General features: G+C 35.6%; 1 non-coding gene across 1 annotated transcript; it reads left to right on the top strand.

The window, feature by feature from the left end:
* Positions 1-12812: 12812 nt before the first annotated feature.
* LOC118573541 lies at positions 12813-12919 on the top strand. Its single transcript, XR_004943651.1, has one exon. It is a non-coding gene; the product is annotated as a U6 spliceosomal RNA (small nuclear RNA).
* The last annotated feature ends 4112 nt before the right edge of the window (positions 12920-17031 follow it).

Genomic DNA, 17031 nt, shown 5'->3' with positions numbered 1-17031 from the left:
CACTAATCATTATTGCATGCATATGTGCATATGTATATTCATACATATCTTTGAATATAACCTGGTAAGTCCATAATGTTACTTATATATGTATGTTTTCAGGGCTGACTGCTTATGTGTGTGTGTGATTGTGTCACACACATGCCATAGTGCATGTGTATGGAATCAGAAGAAACTTGAGAGAATCAATTCTTTCCTTCCACATGGGTTGTGGATATTGAATCACATCATCAGGCTTTGTGGCAAGTGTGTTTGCCTGCTAAGCTGTCTAGTTGACCCATTTCAGACAGGTATTTATGAGAATGCCAGTATACTTCAGAAATACATTAAAAACCTGTTCACATATTAAAACAATCTTGAAATTATAGTAATTTAAATATTAGACTTGAACAATAAATAAAAATAGGGAAGAATATCAGATACAATAAATATAAAGTACAATAAATAAAAGATACAATAAATAACAAATACAATAAATCATCAGATACAAATATATGAGAAATTAGTATACAATAAAATGGAATTTAATTGGATGGGAAAAGGTGACTACAAAAGGACTAAAAGAAATATTGAGGTATCAATATCTGTAAGAACACACATGCCTACAATGAATACACACAAGATTGAAGAGCTATATTACATGAACAATATAAATCTACCCAAGCATATACTTTGTTAAGTGCAGAGACCTACAACCACAAAAATGAGAAAGTTGCCGGGCAGTGGTGGCACATGCCTTTTATCCCAACACTCAGAAGGCAGAACCAGGCAGATCTCTATGAGTTCAAGGCCAGCCTGGTCTACAAAGTTAGTTCCAGGAAAGGCATAAAACTACACAGAGAAACCCTGTCTTGAAAAACCAAAAACAAAAAACAAACAAACAAAAAAAACAAAAAAACAAAAAAAAGAGAGAAAGAAAGAGAGAGAGAGAGAGAGAGAGAGAGAAAGTACAAAGTTACAAAGTTCCACTCCATTCTAAAGTCTATAGAGGATGCTTCCTTTATTTGCGAACAAAGAAAGAACACACCTTCATGTTTACAGGGCAAATAAAACAATACCTATGTATGAGCAAAGCTAATTAGGTAAACTAATATATAAAGAGCTCTATGAATCTGTTGATTGTGCCTGCTCATCACTTAACTGAATGGGCAATTCTACTAAGACTACTAAGTCAAAGAAGCATAAGACTATGGATAGAAATAACATGGAAAACCCAACTACTGAAAGAGAAGTACATTTTTTTTTTTTTTTTTTTAGAAATATCACATTGTCCTAGTTTCTGTTCCTGTGATAAACACCATGACCAAAAGCAACGTGGAGAGGAAAGGTTTATTCTTCTTACACTTCCAGGTAACAGTCCATTCCTGAAGGAAGTCAGGGCAGGAACAAAAACTGAACTCAAGCTCAGGGAGGAATGTGACTACTGGCTTGAGTTCAGCTTACCCTAAGCCATCTTTATTATTACTCACAGGGGTGGCACTGGCCATCTCATGCTGGACCCTACCACAGGAATCAATTGCCCACAGGACAATCTGATGGAAGCATTTCCTAAGTTGAAGTTCCTTCATTCCAGATGATTCTAGTTGGTGTCAACTTGGCAAAAACTAACAACCCACAATTAAATACATTTGTTGGATTTATCAGAGATGTGTCATCCAGACTCTTAATAAAAGAGAGGCTGTGTCTGAGACTCTAAAGTAAAACTACAAAGATAAAAACATTACAAGAACATTCATAGTAGTCCTGTATCTTAATAGAACTGTCACAAAAAGAATAAGATTAAAATGATAAAAACTTGATTATACATAATTTTCCTGAATTAAAAAAACCCAGAACTGTCAGAAGAGAATTTTAAAACAGATTCTATATGTAGTCAAATAAAATGAGAAACAAATACTGTACATTCATATAACAAATTACAGTTAATCCAAAATTGAAAAACTCTAATTTTTTGATGACTAAAATTCAACATTGAAATATGAAAAGTGCCCAATATTGGCCTTTTCAATGACAGCAATACAGTGAAATTTTGTAGTTGGGATTAGTGGAGTGATAAGCTTAGGTGTAGGGGAGGACATAATTTTGAAAGTAGATTCCTATGCCTCGTTAAATTATATTTCAAATATAAAGGTACAATGATGTAATTTTTAACATGTCCAAATTTAGAAAATTTGTTGCACACATAACCAAAGGGGGAAATCATGACTATAATCCAGGGAAAACAAAATACAGTCCAGGAGATTATTTTCTGTGCTGTTGAAGTTACTGATATTCATGATAATTTTGTGTTGGAAACAGGATATTGTGGGTGTGTTACTGTGTATTTCTTCTCAATTCCATGTTCAATAATGCTTTTGTGTAGCTTGAAATAAACCAGTCAACACTTGAGCCAATGTTTGTTGTTTGTCCATGCTTAAGAAAGAGCTAGGTGTGATGGCACATGCCATAAGTCCCAAAACTTGGGAGGCAGGTGGGTCTCTGTGGTCAGCCTGGTCTACACAGCAAGTTCTGGGCCAGACAGAGCTACACCGTGAGACATTGAAAAAAATCAAGTAGTAGAGGAGTGTGTAGCTCATGACTAGTGCTGAAGTGGAAAGGTATTTTATTTTAACAGAGAGATTAAAGATAGATGACAGTGGGCGATGATGGCACACGCCTTTAATCCCACCACTGGGAGGCAGAGCCAGGTGAATCTCTGTGAGTTCAAGGCCAGCCTGGGCTACAGAGTGAGTTCCAGGAAAGGCGATAAACTACACAGAGAAACTGCATTGAAAAACCAAAAGAAAAAGATAGATGACAAATCAAGTGTAATGACACTTACTGGGAAGGGGATTAGGTGATAGAATATACACTATTTGCTAAATTTTATCTATTGATAAAAGAGCTTGGTAACAGGCTCTGGCTACAAATTAGTATTTTAGACAGAATTTATTATAAATAACATTCTATGTTTTATTGTTTTTATTTATTGCTGACACTTATCAAAACTGTTAAATTATTTTCTCACATGCATTTTCCTCCAAAGACCTAGGTGTTGAATATGTATTAGCGTGGTTTCTTGTGAGTGATTTTAAATATCCCTTTCTAGTTATTATGAAACTTAAGAAGCCATGTGTTCTATTGAAACCATAAGACACTGACTGGCATACTAGCCAGGTTTAGCCAGTTGAAGTTTAAAAAGCACCAGATTGTCACACTGCTTAAATGATTATTTTGTAAGGTATTAGATAGAGAAAAGGGACATGCTATATAAGGCAGAAATAAAATGCACCAGACCAGGCTAGTTTTCTTCATAATCCTCTTTAATACTGCTCCCAAGCAGCAAAGTCACCTCTCAAAGCTGTGGATAGTGAGGGCAGAGGTTTGCATGAAGAGTAAAGACTTCAGAAAGCTGAGTGAAATTGCATTTACCCAGTCCTTTAGCTGACCTTAACTAGGCAGGTTTAGGAATGCCATTTTGCCAGGATACTGAAAGGAAGTGACTCAGGAGATTCACCCTAAGATAGTGAAGTATATGTCAGTACATTAAATTGAAATGAGAAATACCCCCTTAGCTGGCTCGGTGTCGATAAAGGTCTTGTCAGCCTGTCTTACTCTGTAGAAGACACACAGGGCTTTGCATTCATAGAATGCAGGCAAAGGCAGCAAATTACATGATCCTAATGTTCAGAGGCATTGTACAGTTATAGCCATGAAAGGATGTATCAGCCACAGGACACAGCATCTAATCAATGTGGATGCTGTTAGCAAGGTCAATGGTAACACTGCTTCTTTCATGACTTTCTTTTGTAATTTTCTTGAGTTATATTTGTATATTGTTTTTTATTGAAAATTTAGACAATGTATTCTGATCACAGGTTCTCCTCTCCCCATCTCCCAGATCCTCTTCACCCATCCAGCACCATGCCTTATTTTTCTCTCTCTTTAGAAAACAAACATACTTAAATAAAACTAACAAAATAGAGTAAAACATTTTTTTAATCTTTATATCTTGAGAAACTAGGAGATACTGTGCTAATTTATAATTTGTCTCTCAAAAAGCAACCCAAACATGCTTACATGTAAATGTGTGTGTGTGTTGTATTATTTTTTGCCTGCAAGCTAAACACATACGTTCTTCTACTTACCCATGTCCTCTTTAGGGTCTCAGAGAGAGAGAGGGCAGGAGGAGTGACTTCAGTGATGTGTGTGTGTGTGTGTGTGTGTGTGTGTGTTTTATGTTATTTTCGCCTGCAAGCTAAACACATAAATTCTTCTACTTACCCATGTCCTCTTTAGAGTCTCAGAGAGAGTGGTCAGGAAGAGTGACCTCAGTGGTGTGTGTGTGTGTGTGTGTGTGTGTGTGTGTGTGTGTGTGTGTGTGTGTGTGTGTGTGTTTGGAGTAACTGGTGGGAACAAGAGGATGAGGGTATTGGGTGGGAATAAGCAGCAGTTTCTATGTACTGATTGTAAAGCAGGTAGTATTGGACACTGATTCTACAATTGAGATACTCTTCAACAGGATTCCCTGGGTGCTACCCAGTGCTTGGCTGTGGATCTCTGCATCTGTTTTCATTCGTCACTGGATGAAGGCTCTCTGATGACGATTAGGATCAATTAGTCATTAATCTGATTACAGGAGATGGTCAGTTCAGGCACCCTCTCCACTATTGCTAGGAGTCTTAGCTGAGTTCATCCTTGTAGATTCAATGGAGTTTCCCTGGCATCAGATTTCTACTTGACTCCAAAATGGCTTTCCCAATCAAGACATCTCTTTCATTAGTCTCCATCCCCACATCCCAACCAAATCCCTCATGTTTCCATCCTGCCTACCCCCCAGTTTACCAAAGAATTCTCTTCTATTTCCCCTTCCTAGGGAAATCCATGTGTCCCCACCCCCTCTTTAGGTCTTCCTTATTATCTAGCCTCTCTGAGGCTGTGGATTGTAGCATGGTTATCCTTTACAGCTAATATCCATTTATGAATGAGTACATACCATGATCATCTTTCTGGGTCTGGGTTACCTCACTCAGGATGATATATTCTAGTTCTATCCATTTGCCTGCAAATTTCATAATGTCATTGTTTTTAACAACTAATACTCCATTGTGTAAATGTACAACATTTTCTTTAACTTCCCTTAGGTTGGGTAACATATAAGTTGTTTCCAGGTTCTGGTTATTACTAATAATCCTTCTCTGAACATAGTAGAGCAAGTATCCATGTAGAATGATTGAACATCCTTTGGTATAGCTGGGTCTTGAGGTAGATTGATTCCCAATTTTCTAAGAAATCTCTATATTGATTTCCAATGTGGCTGTACAAGTTTTCACTCCCATCAGCAGTTGAGGAATGTTCCCCTTGCTCCACATTCTCTCTAGCATAAGTTGTCATTAGTGTTTTTGATATTAACTGTTCTGACTGATGTAAGAAGGAATCTCAGAATCATTTTGATTTGTATTTCCCTGATGGCTAAGGACGTTGGACAATTCTTTAAGTGTCTCTTGATCATTTGAGATTCTTCTGTTGAGAATTCTCTGTTTAGATCTATACCCATTTTTTAAATTAGATTATTTGGTTTTTTGATGTCTGGTTTCTTGAGTTCTTTATATATTTTAGACATGAGACTTCTGTCAGATGTGGGGTTGGTGAAGATCATTTCCCATTCTGTGGGCTGAGATTTTGTCTTATTGATGGTGTCTTTTGCCTTACAGAAGCTTTTCAGTTTTATAAGGTCCCATTTATTATTGAAGAAAAGGAGAAAGAATTGTATGAACTAGATGGACAAGGTCATCACATGGGTACCCACAGGAACAACTAACCTGGGCTTATAGGAGCTCACAGACTGTTGACTGACAACTCAGGGACTCATAGGACTGAACTAGACCCTCTACATATGTGTGAGAGTCGTGTAGCTTAATCTACTTGTGGTACTGTTAGTGATTTAAGCAGGACCTGTCCCTAATGTTTTGGCTGGCTTCCAGGAACCTATTACTCATACTGGGTTGCCTTGCCCAGCCTTAATACAAGGGGAGGAGCTTTGTCTTACCTCAACTAGATATGCCATGCTTTGTTGACACCCATGAGAGACCTTTCCCTTTCTTTTTTTTTTCCATTTCTCTATTTTTTCCTTTTTTAAAATTATATTTGTGTTTTAATTTTACACATCAGCCATGGGTTCCCCTGTCCTCCCCCCTCCCGCACCCACTCCCACCTTCTCCCCCATCCCCTCCCCTCCATTCCCATCTCCTCCAGGGCCAAGACTCCCCTGAATTGTTGAGCCCAGGATTGGAAAAAGCACATGAATTGTGGACCTTTCCCTTTCTGCACAGAAACAGAGGAGGAGTGGATTAGAGGATCAGGGTGAGGGGGAAGGAATGGGAGGAGAGGAGGGAGGGTAAACTACAGTCTGGATATAAAATAAATGAATAACTTTAATTAAAAAAGATATATTGTTATGTTAAGCAAAATTAAGTTTCTTCAACTTATATAAAGTACCTAGGACAAACACAAATATGAGTTATAAAAAAGATACCCATTACTCACTTTTGTACAAAATTGATATTTTTTTGTCCATAGCTTATTCTTTATGAGTAAAAGTAAGGAAAATTAATAACCTGTGTCATATTACCATACTTTTTATGTATTACTTGGGGTTTAGTTTGGCTTTTAGGTATTCAAGCTGAAGCTATGATGCTGATTCTTGTTTGAAAAGACATTAGTTTATTTGATGGCAGCAAAAACAAAAATCATGAGATTCATAGAAAATGTAAGGAACATCTTCATAGATAGACCATCTTGCCATAGAAATTTTTGCTTCATACTGTGACCTAGTGCTTTTCTCACATACATACATGCTGTGGATATCACTCTGTATAAATAAAATGCTGATTGGCCAGTGGCCAGGCAGGAAGTATAGGCAGGACAAGAGAAAAGAGAATTCTGGGAAGTAGAAGGCTGGGGAGAGACACTGCCAGCCGCCGCCATGAGAAGCAACATGTAAAGACACTGGTAAGCCACAAGCCATAAGCCATGTGGCAAAGTATAGATAAGCAGAAATGGGTTAATTTAAGATAAAAAAGTAGATAACAAGAAGCCTGCCACAGCCATACAGTTTGTAAGCAATATAAGTTTCTGTGTGTTTACTTGGTTGGGTCTGAGTGTCTATGGGCCTGGCGGGTGAGAGATTTGTCCTGACTGTGGGCCAGGCAGGAAAACTCTAACTACACATACATATTCACCCCAGAAATAACAATTTTATAAACAATATAAGGAGTTATAATTTATATAGATAATTGTTTTGAAAAGAATGGGAGCTTTACAAATAATATTCATAAATTTAAAATATTTATAGGTGAACCATATACATCTTATATATTTTCCAGTCTAATTAACTTGTAATATACTTTTAACTTGCTAATGTGAAGAAAATAGATAATGATAGCCCATATTATCCTTACTACATTATTTTATTCTTTGTGGTAACCAAGGACCTGACAAAAAGTAACTTATTCAAGAAAAGTGTTTTTGTTTTTTTTTGTTTGTTTGTTTTGGTTTTTTGGTTTTTCTAAAAGTTTAAGGGGCACAGTGCATTATGGCTAGGAATGCACAGAGGCAGGACCAGCCATTGTCTGTAGAGGTAGGAGGCTGCTCCATCACAGCTGAGTACAACAGGAAGCTGAGGCAGAGGAATGCCGCTATCCAGATAGCTTTACTATTTTGTTTGTGTGTGTGTGTGTGTGTGTGTGTGTGTGTGTGTGTGTTGTGTGTGGTACTATCTGTATTTATGTTAAATGCACATGTATGTGTACACGGTGTGTGCCTTCTGTACATGGATGCCATAGGGGGACATCAAGTGTCCTGTTTTATTGCTCTGCTTTATTCAGCTGAGACAGGGTTTCTCACTGAACATGGACTAGATGAGTGCCGGCAAACCCTCATTATCCTCCCATTGTTGTCCCCTGCCATTCATAGGTTACAGACATGCTTTGTGCTTTTATGTGGTTACTGTGAATGTTTGCAGATCAAACACTTTTACCCACTGAGTGATCTTGTTAGCCCCTCATTTTTACCCTTTTAATGAATCTGTGAGTCTAGCCCCTCACATGGTGCCACCCACATTAAAGGCTAGTTTCCCTACTCATTTAACTATCTCTGGAAATATTGTGACAGATCAGCAGAAAATGGGATTCCACACTTGTGATACTTACTAATCAGTCAAGTTGACAACCAATATTAACTGTCTACCCACCAGAAATGGTAGATTTTTTTTTTTTACTTCCAATTATCACTACTATTTGTGTAGAGGATTAAACACATAGTGACAACTGTTGGTTCTGGTGTATCACACAACCAAAGTTAGAATTGTTAAACTTGTTTAAATTTAGATATTTTTCAACTAGACATCTGAATTGTCTTGAAGTAGATAAACTTGAAATAAAAAATGTCAACTGGGGCTTGCAAGATGCCTGGTGGGTAACATCAAGTCAGTTACGTAAGTTCATCTCTGGGACCTACATGGTGAAAGGAGAGAACTCCTTCCTGAAAAGTTGTACCTTCACACACACATTATGGCAAATGCTTACCACACTGTAAAATAAATAAGTGTAATAAAAATTATAATGAAGCTGTCATGGGAAATATACACTGGGAAGTTAAATGCTTAAGCAGGGAGGTTTATTCAGAGGCTGTGTTGGAGGACATTTCAATTTCCAAGGTGAGCAGATAATACAGCATCAGAGTAAGACATTCTCTCAAAACAAACAGTCTTCTCCCAAACCAACCAAAGACCTTAGATAAAGACAAGAGCCAGAGAATACAGTGTGCTTTCCTTTCAATATCTGATTACAATCTGGATGGCGTTATGTGAGAACCTGAGTCACAAATGATTGGGAGCCACCATGTCATTGCTAGGAAACAAATATGGGTCCTCTGCAAAAGCAATAGGTGTTCTTAACCACTAAGCCTTTTCTCTTGCCCCCTTGGATATATTCTTTGTATCTTCAGGCACCTCACAGATGTTTCCATAAAATAGAAAGAGAATGTCATTTATATATGAAGAAATATGAACTCTTTACTATAAAACAATAATATGTAACTGTGATGGTAAGTCCTGATATCAACTTGACAAGATTTTAAATTATCACGGAAACAAACCTCTGAGTATATCTGTGAGGGATTTTCTAGATTAGGTTATTTGATGTGGAAGTATCAAATACCCACTTTAAATGCACCAGCACAATCTCATTGAATGAGGTCCTGGACTGAATAAAAGTGTATAAAAGTTCCTGGAGAATCATTTACCTTTCTGCTTCCTGAATTCAAATGCAATGTGGCCAACTGTCTCAAGCTCCCAAGTCCATGACTCCTTGTTGTGATGATCCTGGAACTGTAGTTTGATACAACCTCTTCCTTCTCTAAATTGCTGTTCCCAGGTGTTTTATCACAGTAATAAGAGAAGTTACTAATACAGTGAGTTTTACTAACACTGAGAGCATATTTTAACAGAACATACACTGAATATTAACAGTATATTTCACAGCATTGGCTATGCTACCTGCTAAGGAAGGGCAAGAAACCTGATCTGAGCTTTCTTTGAGCTTTCCTGTAACTCTGCCTATCTGGGTTCAACTTGTAGATCTCTCTGAAATGAAAACTTTGCCTTAGCAGAATTGCTAAAAGATCTAAATATAGTTACCAACCACTTTTCAGGAAATCTATGTCATTATCATTTCAACACAATTTTGCTTAAAGTTTGCTCAATATTTGGGGATCTTAAATTTTAATTTTTGTATTTCCTGTTTCTCACATGCCTGATTTAACTTTTTAAATTGAAAACTGATTTTTTTCATGTAATATATTCTGATCATGGTTTCCCTTCTCTCATCTCCTCCCAGATGCTCTCCAGCTACCTACCCATCCAATTCCATGCCTTATTTCTCTCTTTAGAAAACAGGCAAATTAAAAATCATGTATATTTACCACTGCACACTAATATCCTTACATGTCTTAACACTCTTCACATGTTGACCTTTCAAAAGCTTAAGTATTGAAGGAAGAAGGCAGAGTGAAGTGAAACACTTGTATTAGATTACACCATAAATTTGATTTTTAGGAAAACAAAACCAAAAACATAAAAAATAAAGACATACTTCTAAGTGCTAATTTTTACATCCTTAGGTTCAATTATAGTGGTGTTTACCAACAAAAATATACATTTAATGTATATGTTCTTCACTATAGTTCTTGTGGTGATATTTTATTTGTCCTCCTCAATAAAGCTTATCTGGGGATCAGAGGGAAAAGCCAGACACTATATTGAACATAGAGGTCAGGTAGTGGTAGCACATGCCTTTAATCAGCATTCAGGAGGCAGAGATCCATTGGATCTCTGTGAGTTTAAGGCCACACTGGGAATAGAGGCAGACACAGTGGCTCATGCCTTTAATTCCAGTACTAGTTAACCATAGAAGTCTGGTGGCCTAGACAGAGAGACCAGAAGTGATAGAGCTGGGCAGAGAGGAAATGATGAAGCTAGGAGGAGAGAGGAAGTAAGATGGCAGGCACAGAAAGGTATAGGTGTGTGTATACAGGAAGTAGCTCTCTCTTGGGCTAAGGATTTCCTAGTGGCAAGAATGTGGCTGGCTTCTTTCTGCTTCTCTGATATTTTAGCTTTCACCCCAATATCTGGCTCCATTTTTTTAATTAATAATACCATCTAGCAACTCATCTTACAAGTTCTAATAATTATATCCTAATATATACCCCTCTAATAAAAATAGAATGAATATTGTATTATATTTTATAAGCTAGCATCCATTCATCATTAACTGTTATTAAATAATATTTATCTCTTCTGAGTGATTATTATCTGTGGTGTAGGGATACTTCTGTCTTACAAAACACAGGCTCATGTGGTATGGGTGGAGTACAGACAAGTAAAGAGATCCTAATACTTCCACATGAGATATACAACACAAACAGTGCAAGGTAGTTATGCAAAAGTTGTGAGAGAAGTCTCTAAACAGGATAGAATCTGCATCCACCAGAACAGATACCATTTCTATTATTATGGCTATGCCATCTGGCCTATCAATGTACTAGAAATTTTAAAAAAATGTAGGCTGCTTCTCTAACAGGTCTAAAACTGTGGAAACAATTAGGTTGGATCTTCAGATTCAATGAATTCTCAGATTAATATGTAAAACCAACTATGAAGTTAGAAAAGTATGATATGGAAATAAGACTTATACTGGAGAGAATATAAAAGGTAGGAAGAAACCCCCCATCTAATCTGGAGAGAACTGCCGTCTCAGTTTTCTCAGGAAGGTCCTATTTTATGATTGAGGTTCCATGTCCTAGGAAATACCAAGTTTTGGGAAAGTTGGGACAATTTCCCTCAATTTTAGCCAGTCTACAAAGATTCTCAGAATTCAAAAGCATGATAATGTTTACTCTGTAAAGAGTTTTTTTTTTTTTTTTCCTTTCTGCGTCAGTGCTCATCTTAGTCCCAGTCAGGAAATTTTAGAAATCAATGTTCACTAGCCCAGCTGTCTAAACATGAGCCAAAGAAAAGAAGAACAACAACAGAGGATATGGCAAAGTGGATGATGGAAGGGCCCTGGGCCTCAACCCTACAGAAAGCAACTAAGGAATGAAAGAACAGAAGACATAAAGTCTTCCTCAGGGAAGAAAACACTATTCCATTATTCAATACCAAATGGTCCGTCCTGAAAGTACACATGTGCATAATATTATGTGTACTTAATAGATTGTATTTATGAATTTAGAAATGTATGTGTATGTACATACACACATATGTATGTAACAACAGTTACTGAAAAAGAGGTCATGGATTTGAAAGTGAGTGAAGAGAGGTATATGAGAGGTTTTGGAGGAAAGGAAAGGGAAGAGTAAATGATGTAATCATATTAATCTGAAATATAAAAAGAATTATTTTTTTAAAGGCATGGAGATATACACTTGTAATCCTAGTGCTGGAAAGCTAACTGATTAAAAAAAGTTCAACCCTTCAAAATCAAGTGAATATTCTATTCTTTTGATGTATTTTCTCGAATCTCTTAAAATAGAATTATGTTATTCTACCAGTGTGTATATCTCTAGTACTAAATTTATGCCTTCCACATAGTACTATTATGCTCCTATGAAAACATCTCTTGTCCCGAGCTTACTACTTTGAATAAAATATTTGTTTAAATGTCTACCTTTTCAAATTAGCTGGCCAGGCACCCATAAACAGGGACAATATGCTTTCCTTTTCATTCTCCTGTGCCTTTCTATACTCTGCTTGTTACCTAAATAAGTCTCCGTTTATGTGACAAATGAAAAAATGGAAAGAAATTTAGGAATGATAAAGGTTCCTGCAGTAGAAAGACTTTAAATTAAAGAAACAAAAAATGTAGTAGTTTTGGAAGTCATGCATCTTCTAATTCACAATGGGATTCATTTATTCTCCAACAGTGCAGAGCAAAATAAATCAATGTTGCACCAGAGAAACTCCAGACACTATTTATAAAATGAAACTAATCAATATTTTTGTATAAGTGACTATTGACAATTTTCTATGTTGCATGAAATTAATTGTGAAATTATTGTTTTACTTTAACAGATTTGTATGAAAGAAATATAAAAGGAAATAACATGTTATTATTAATTAAATGGTACTAAATTATGAAAAATGAACAAAATAAACCAAGTTGAATTTTTAAGATGTGAATAGATGAGACAAGCATGGAACACTCTGTCATTTTCAGGACTCTGTGTAATCTTTGGAAAGGTTTATATTTATGTAGGTGATGAGAAAGCAAATCTCAGTGCTCACTTCATCAGCATATATACTAAAATTGGAATTATACAGAAAAGATTAATGTGACCCCCAATCAAGGATGACACACAAATTTGTGAAGCATTTCATATTTTTAAATAAAAATTTATGAATTCAAACAGAAGCAACAGAGGCAAGATTCATCAACAGAAAAAACAAATACATTGATAAAAAAATATTAAAAAATTCCTGGAACAAAATATTCAAAAAGTACTATGAATAGAGAAACCTAAGAATAATAGGAAAAGAAAAAGGAGAAGAACCTCAGATGAAAGGCCCAAAAATACTTTAAACAAAATCATGGAAGAAAAATTTGCAAACCTGAAGAAGGGCATTCCTATAGAGGTATAAGAAGTTAAATGAACATCAAAGAGATTGGACCAGAAAAGAAAGTCCCCTTGCCACACAATAATCAAAACACCAAACATAGAGAACAAATAAAGAATATTAAAAGATCCAAGGGAAAAAGAAAAGGTAACTTATAAAGGCAGACCTATTAGAATTACATGTGACTTCTCAATGGAGGCTCTAAAAGCCAGAAGGGCCTGGACAGATATGCTGCAGATCCTAAGAGACCACAGACGCCAGCCCAGACTGATATACCCTGTTGCAATATTCTTTTGCACTGTGTAAAGATATGTCACTATGATTGGTTTAATAAAAAGCTTCACAGCCAATATCTAGGCAGGATTTCCAGGTACAGAGAATGATGGGAAGAAAAAGGGTGGAGTCAGGAGGAGATGTTAGGGATGCAAGCAAAAAGCATGGGCTTTACAAAGTAAAGGCCATCAAGCCATATAAAAGAATATAGATTAAAAGATATGAGTTAATTTAAGTTATAAGAACTAGTTAGAAACATGCCTAAGCTATTATCTAAGCTTTTATATTTAATGATAAGTCTCCATGTCATGATTTGGGAGCTGCCAGGAGGGACAGAAAATCTGCCTATAAATGGCACCCAACATGGGGCACATTTGTCCACATAAGACCTGAGAAAGCTTTCAATTTCAATTTTTAAAATATTATTAGTGAATATACAGATGGCTCAAATGAGTAAATAAATAACTCCACACCTAAATAATTAAATTGCCAAAGAAGATGAAAAAGTCACGTATATAAAAATGAAATTTTAAAATGTGGGAAAAATTATCAAAGTCATTGAGACTGTAAAACAGTTATGAGCAAACAAAAAATTTCAGATGAAAACAAATCAAGAGAATAAATGGCACAGTAGTGAGAATCATCAGGTAAGCTCTCAAGTAGAAGAAAGAACAGCAGGAATGGAAGCACATTTAGACATCAAAAAACAGTAACATGGATACAACTATAAGAACTCAGGGACATAATCAAAAGATTGAACCACAAAATACTCAGTAGAGAAGGAACAGAGAAAGGATAAGGTATAGAAAAATCTGTGTGGTAGAATCAAAGCAGAAGAATTCTCAGACTAGAGAAAGAAATGGACATCAAAGCATAATAGGCATTTAGAATCCTGGCTAGACATGAACAAAGAAGAATGTTTCTAGAATATACTATTGTTAAGATATCATAAATCTAAAACAGGCACTTTCAAAGGCTGTAAGGAGAAAATGTCAATTCAGTTATAGTGGAAGCAACATAATAGCATCAGATTTCTTATCAGACATCCTCAAACTCAGGGAAGCATGGGATGATATATTTCAAATCCTAAAAGTAAATAAGTGCCAACTGGGATTGCTATATTTATCAAAGTTGTCTTTTAAAATTAAGAAAGAAATAAGCTATTTCCAGAAAAGTAAAATGTAAGGCAGTTTAGAACCATCAAACTGCCAAAACTTTATTGCAAAAGATATTTAAAGTAATACTATATACATGTAAGAACAAAAAGGCAGTCACAGCCATGAGAGCACAGGAAAGAAAAAAATTCAACAGAGGATAGATGAAGGACAACAGAGAAGGAATTTTACATGCCAAGCATATTAAATTAGCAAGCCCCAAATACTAATATGGGATTAAAAAAAAACAAAAACAAAAAACGATGATCTAGTCAACCAATAAAACAACCAGCAAAATTACAGGAATTTGTAAATATCTCTCAATAATATCCTAAGGATTTATCAGTCTTAGCATACTTTAAAGGGATACAGAATGGCTGGCTGGATTTAAACACAACATGTAAGTATTTGTCATCTCCAAGGAACATGCCTGTGGCAAAAATACCACACCCCACAAGTTAAAAGATGAAAGTCAGTATCAGACAAATGGAAGCTTAAAATAGTAGTCAGACGACAACATGTAAGAGTCAGTTCTCTCCTTCAACCATGGGAGTCCAAGGAATTGATCTCATGTTCTCAGGCATGAAGGCAAGATTTTTTATCCAAGGAGCCATCTCACTAGCCCATGACTCCCACTTTATTGGAACAAATGGTAACTGGAGTATAAGATCAGATACTTCCTGATAAAAAGTCCTTTCCCAGTAACAGTGGGTAAGTTTAACCTGCCACTCTCATTTTTAGATAGTCATCCAAACTACAAGTCAACAAAAATTCAGAATTAAAGTTGACTACAGATCCAATGAAGTAAACAAATATTTACAGAATATTCTCTCTAACAACTCTAGAGCACACTTTCTCCACAAATGTCCATAGAGCTTTCTCTACAATACACTACATTCTAGACCACAAAGGTGTTTTAACAAAGACAAAGTAATTTAAATAACTTATTATAACTCATCAGATTATCACAAAATTGAACTATATATAAATAGAAAAAGAAATATAAAGATGTGGATATAGGAAAAGATTTTATGAAAAGGATTCTAACAATGTAATAAATAATACCCAAAACTTACAAGAAAGTAAAAATCTATATAGCAAAAGACATCCTTCTTAAAGAGAGAGAAATGTCAATTACATATCAGATAGGAGATTAATATCTTGACTCTATAAAGAAATCCAAAGGTTAAATAACTGAAAATCAAATCACCCAATCAACAAAAGACTAATGAATTGAATAAACAGCTCTCAGAAGTAAAAATAGAAAATCGTACTGAGAATTGTTAACAAGAGATAGTGATGTTTTAGAATGTGGCTTTGAGGAGAATATTAGAAATTATCTACCATAATGAATATGAAAAGTATTTACTAATGACAAAATTTGGCTTGAGTATTGCCTAGTAGATATTCATTAGCAATGTAGAGTAAATTATCCAAACACTGCTGAGATACATCTGTATTTGTGGGGGAGAAGTTATGGTAACTACCTCATAACCTCAGTTGTATTACAATCACTTGAAGGAAGCTCTCTTGTCTTGGATGTGGAACAAATGTCTGATCCCTTGGGTAATCTTATGCTAAAGTTTTGTTCTATCCTCTCAGTATTTGAAAATATTATCAAAGCTAAACACATATGCTAATGACAACCTATAAGAATACTAAATGGGTTTTAAATTATATAAAGGAATTTTATATTCCTCTTTAAATTTCATTTATTCAATATGAAGCTAATCTTGATTACAGGAAATAGGCTCTCTTCTTAGGAATGTATTTAGTGTTTGTTTTAAAGAAAGGATAATGATACTTTGCCTTCAATCAGGTGCTGTAGAAAACTAGTGAGAAATTAATCCATCATGGAACACAACAAAGATGAACATATGCCTCAGCACTTGGTCTCTGGCTTCCTGTTCAATACAATCCAACATCTGTGCCCAAATCTTGGAGAAGATTTGTGCCTGTGACAACAGAGAGCAAAGAGAGGTGAGTTTCTTGTCAGAACATATTTCCATCTTTAAATTAGTTTAACAAACCTCTTAGTTATATAATGGTCCAAACATTACAATCTTTAATCAATTTATAACTTTTATAACTTTTGATATTTTCCAAGGGGGAAACAACTGAAAACTAATGGTTGCTTTAATCCATTATTTTCTGGAAACTATGTGTCTTATTTCAGAATGGAACATTTTTTTCAAACTATTTTAAGATTCTGAGTCACATCACTTTTTTGCCATCTATTGACATTTACATAACTTCCCACTAATTAAATTTGTCTAGTTTGAAAAGTGCACATTAAAATGTATTTGTGTAAGGTTCATGCATTTTTATGGGGCTGTCACTCAAGAAAGTTTTGTAGTTGGAGCACTATCTGTCCCTCAAATAGCCTGTAGACTCCTGGGACCTTTAGAATCAGTCAGAGGCTCACTTTATTTACATATTTCAATGAGGAGTTTG

Source organism: Onychomys torridus, chromosome 23 (assembly GCF_903995425.1).
Source record: "Onychomys torridus chromosome 23, mOncTor1.1, whole genome shotgun sequence".
NCBI classification, from domain to species: domain Eukaryota; kingdom Metazoa; phylum Chordata; class Mammalia; order Rodentia; family Cricetidae; genus Onychomys; species Onychomys torridus.
The sequence above is the reverse complement of the archived record's forward strand: the minus strand, read 5'-3'. Positions and strand labels throughout refer to the sequence as shown.